At 32.3% G+C, this 5,134-nt stretch overlaps 1 long non-coding RNA gene across 1 annotated transcript; it reads right to left on the bottom strand.

Annotated features, from left to right (window-relative positions):
* Window positions 1-2,706: 2,706 nt before the first annotated feature.
* Window positions 2,707-4,674, bottom strand: LOC130466923 (uncharacterized). The gene is made up of 2 exons (XR_008927077.1): window positions 4,444-4,674; window positions 2,707-2,925 (listed from the first exon to the last, which is right to left on the bottom strand). It is a non-coding gene; the product is annotated as an uncharacterized lncRNA (long non-coding RNA).
* Between the last annotated feature and the right edge of the window lie 460 nt (window positions 4,675-5,134).

The raw sequence follows: 5,134 nt of genomic DNA on the forward strand, positions 1-5,134 counted from the left end.
ATTTTATTCACACCTGCCGGAACAATAAAATCGAATAAAATGCTAATAACTTGTTTAAATTGCATGATTGCTTTAATTTTCAAGTTATTACTCATGATAAATGTTTAGACTTTGCATGCTTCAATGTATGTTTTAATTATTGTTATAGTTAAATATCTTGCACTGCATAAATCCTTTTAGAAAGGTAGCAGTAAATTTTCTCGATTGGTAGTGAATCCAAGAACGATTCACGGAAATGAGAGAAAATGAGCAATTTAAAATGTACGTTTCTTTTAACGACTTTTATGGTTGTTTTCGAGTATCAAAGTCGAATGGCGAACCGATTGGTGCTTGTGAATTCAAAATACAATGTAGTTTTGTGATCATAAAGCATTGAGTTTAAATGCTTAGCTTAACCAATGGTTAACAACCTAAAATCTTTTTCCATTTAATTCTCGAATGAGTCTAGTCCCTAGACACTCGAATAAGATCGATGCTTAGAGAACTTTAGAAGCTTCTGGTAAGATCATCTAGTTGAACAGAATATTCAACATAAATGGTAAGAACTTTGTTGGAGTGACATTGGACATGTCTAAACAAAGTATAAAAGTCAACACTAAAGAATTCAATTCTTAAGGCTATTAGAAAAGGTACAAGAAATAGGAAAACAAAGGAACAAATGAAAGGAATTTACGATTTCGTTTCTACCTATAAGTTTATGTTTAAAGAGAAGTGACCTAGCAATCAAACTTCCTTGGTATCATATACCGCTTGAGGTTCTTACTTCGGTAATAACTCAAACAATGGAAGCTAGGCTACACTAATGGCCTACAAGTGGGAAATGAAGCATGGCAATGCTACATTAGTTGTAGGGTCATCTAGTTTGTTTTAAGTCCTTTCAAGGCTGGAACTTAATGGCTATTTTGTTCCTTAATCAGCATACCTAAATTTCTGCTTCAAACACAGAAAGACTCGCATTCAAGAAAAACAAAAACAATGTTTGTTTGTTTATTTGAATGAAATGGTCATTTACGGGTTGAGTCAATATGCTTGATTAAAACAAACAAATCTTTAACAATAAAGAACTTTACTAGGTTCAAATCAATCTCTTGATTTGAGTTCCACTAATCTTTGGCATTATTGCTTAGACCATATCAACAAGTTAACATTCAAAAGCTCTATTTTGATGGACTTTTGAAAGTTGGTTGATTTCTAGATCAATTCAAGACAAGCTAGTCTTACTTGTTGAAAGTAACAAAAGATATGAACTATTGTTAGAACACCTAGACAATAGAGTTCAATGCTAAAGAAAGATTTTATGACTTTATTATTTCACATGAACTTGAGTGAATATAGGTTTATTTACTCAAAAGTGATATAAGTTTGAATCTGTTTGGCTAATTCAAAGATTCAGAAGTATAAAATCACCACTTGGCAAGAAATCATAAAGATCTAGGTTAGATCATGTTAATGATTACTTAAGTCAAGAATGATCATCAATGATTGTGTGTTGTAATTTCACGATCTAGCTCCATAAGATATGGTATATCTACGTTGGAATGATCGAAGTCAATTAGTACTTGATTCGATCAATGATGAATCATAAAGAATTTTCCTATAATTTCTAAAACAAAATGCTCAACTACCACCAAACTAAACCAAATTCGTCAAAGCTATTGAAAAGTAATTTCAGTATATCTTTTCATAAATATATCTAAAGAGTTCCTAAACTCAGTGGGAGCTTAATGTTTAACAAACTAAGGCCCAAGTATAGATATATGTTTCATTGTGATTTATTCAACTAAGACACAAGGGTACTGTTTCTACCACGAATTTTTGAGAACATAATGTTTGTTTGCTCGAAATAATGTCCTTTTGGAGATTCGTTTCCAAAATGACAAGTGGGAGAAAATAGACCTCGAAAGTCTTCAAGGCGAACAACAAACATAAACGGACATTCCTGAGGCTTTTCGAAGTTCTTCAGAAAATCCGAACACGTATTCTTTAAGGACTTTAGAAGTGGCTTTAAAGAATAGACATCTCTTAGAAGACTTTACAAGTGCTTCAAGGAGAACGGAATATTCAAAGGACTTTCAAGTGGCTATTGATATTCTATTGTTTGATGTTCTATACCCAAGTAGGCATAGAGTTCAAGTCACTGGAACTATGATATTCTTCTATTGGATAGTGAAGAAACATGGAGTTCAGGTCACTGAAGCTATGCGATTCTTCTATTAGATAGTGACACTAAAGGAAAAAACCTCAAGTGCGGGCTCATTTTAAGGGGTTTAGTGTGGGCTTTTACATGTGCAGCACATGGCCTGCCCGCACTTGATGTTTCTCAAGTGCTGCCAAAATATTTGCAGCACTTGATGTTTCAAGTGCTGCCAATTTGGAAAATGAGCCCGCACTTGACATATTTTGTGCTGCCAATTTTAGAATATGAGCCCGCACTTGATATATTTGGTGCTGCCAATTTGGAAATGAGCCCGCACTTGACATATTTGGTGCTGCCAATATTGAAAATGAGCCCGCACTTGACATATTTGGTGCTGCCAAATTTAAAAATGAGCCCGCACTTGACATAGAAATGGGCAGCACAAGCATAAAAATGAGCCGCACTTGGCCTATAAATGAGCCGCACTTGATCTAGATTTATTGTATAACCGATTTCCCTGCTACATATTACAATTGGACCACGCCACTGATTAACCTCCATACGTCATATAAAAAGTATCCTATTATATAGATAATTAAATTTAATAGTATATAATTGTAAATATAAAAGTTGATACAATCATATGAAAAACTAGCTAACATCCATGATTTAAGATTCAGTACAAGAAAATATCAAATACAATCGCTGGTAATGAATTTTGCCAACATTTCTCGAACTTCATCTATCTCCTCAAAGGTGAAAGGCCGCTCCCTCGGATTATTGAATACCTTAAAAAAATCGACCATCAAAAAATATATATACACTTTAGTTATATTATAAATATTGAATCGTACAATAAATTAAGACTTAATTTGTTCATAACAAAGAAATAATGAACTGAAATAAATATTTAATTAACTGAAATAATAAAATTTGTTAATTTCGTTCCCAACTTTCATCTAATGAACTGAAATAAATATTTTAAAGTCCTTCCATGTTTAATAAACTTAGGTTTATGTTTCAAAGACTCATTCTCATCCATTTTGGTAAAGTTATGAACATTTAATCCTCGTTAATTCATTATCGGTCACATTTTGACTAAAATGACTAATTTCGTTCTCAGTTTTCAACTAAAGAACTTATATGAGTATTTTAAAGTTTTTCCATGTTTGATACACTTAGTTTATGTTTCAAATACTCATTCCCACCCATTTTGGTGAAGTTATGCACATTTAAGCCTCGTTAGTTCATTATCGGTCACATTTTGACTAAAATGGCTAATTTCGGTCCCAACTTTCAACTAATGAACTTAAATGAGTATTTTAAAGTATTTCCATGTTTAATACACTTAGTGTTATGTATCAAATACTCATTATCACCATTTTGGTGAAGCTATGCACATTTAAGCTTCGTTAGTACATTATCGGTCACGTTTTGACTAACATGGCTAAATTCGGTCCCAACTTTCAACTAATGAAATTAAATGAGTATTTTAAAGTCTTTCCATGTTTAATACACTTAGTTTTATGTTTCAAAGACTCATTCTCACCATTTTGGTGAAGTTATGCACATTTAAGCTTCGTTAGTTCATTATCGGTTACGTTTTGACTAAAATGGCTAATTTCGGTCCTAACTTTCAACTAATGAACTTAAATGAGTATTTCAAAGTCTTTCTATGTTTAATACACTTAGTTTTATGTTTCAAAGACTCATTCTCACCCATTTTGGTAAACTTATGCACATTTAAGCCTCGTTAGTTCATTATCGGTCACATTTTGACTAAAATGGCTTATTTCGGTCCTAACTTTCAACTAATGAACTTCAATAAATATTTTAAATCCTTTACAAGTTTAATACACTTAGCTTTATGTTTAAAAGATTCATTTTCAACTACTTTGGTCAATTTATGCACATATAAGACTCGTTTGATCATTATAGGTCAAATTTTCACTAAAATGGGTTATTTCGATCACAACTTTCAACTAATGAACTTAAATGACTATTTTAAACCCATTACAAGTTTAATACACTTAGATTTTATGTTTCAAAGACTCATTATCACCCATTTTGTAATTTTTTCTCCTTTGAACAATTCTATCAAATTAAGAATTTCCACTCTTTAAGATTTTGTAAAGTAGTACTACTAACTCACTCGATGTTTTCTGTTGATAAGATGTAAGCATTCGAGGAAAGACAAGTATCATATTCAAAAACAGAAAAAAAAAGTGAACACCGGATTTAACCAATAAACAATAAGATAAAGTCATAAAACAATCATTGAAATTAAATAGAAAGACTACGTGTACCTTGAATAGTAGACTGAAGCCACTGAAACTGATTTTGCACACTGAAGGGAGGAAGAAAGGAGACGTCATTGATATAACTAACAGTACATTTTGCTGGCCACCAACCAGAATGTCAAGCATTACGAAACTTCCTGCAGCTTGCTTGTTTTCAGTGTTGTGAGAACAGAAACATATCTGAGATGTAGGCTAAGGATTCTTGTCACAATTTTAAGCACTTTATTTACATGAATATCTATACTTGCATCATTCAAAACATAGCAATGTCGCACATGTTGTTTATAAATAGTTGTTTGTAAATAAACAAGAGAGACATTGCTTGCTGAACTGCTGATTTGTTTGAGAATGAAATTCTTATCATGAACAAAAATCTGGTTCAGCAATTACTATCAAGTTGTTAAACAATTAATTCTTCACGGAAGATATAAATAGATGACCCCGGCTCCTAGACTTGTCACATTCACCAATCACCACCATAAATATTAGTCATCATCATCAAAGAACTGAATAGACACCATTAAACAATTTACCAGTACAACAATATCAATCGGACAGGCAATGGCTCGTTGGGGAAACACGGCAAAAGAAATATCAGTGAAAATAGATGAATAACAACATTAGAACTTCTGTCATTTTGGTTGACAAGATGTCATGTATAAATGTATAATATACACCTAAGGAATTACTTCTTGGT

The sequence above is a fragment of the Spinacia oleracea genome, chromosome 2, assembly GCF_020520425.1.
Source record: "Spinacia oleracea cultivar Varoflay chromosome 2, BTI_SOV_V1, whole genome shotgun sequence".
Classification (NCBI taxonomy): Eukaryota; Viridiplantae; Streptophyta; class Magnoliopsida; order Caryophyllales; family Amaranthaceae; genus Spinacia; species Spinacia oleracea.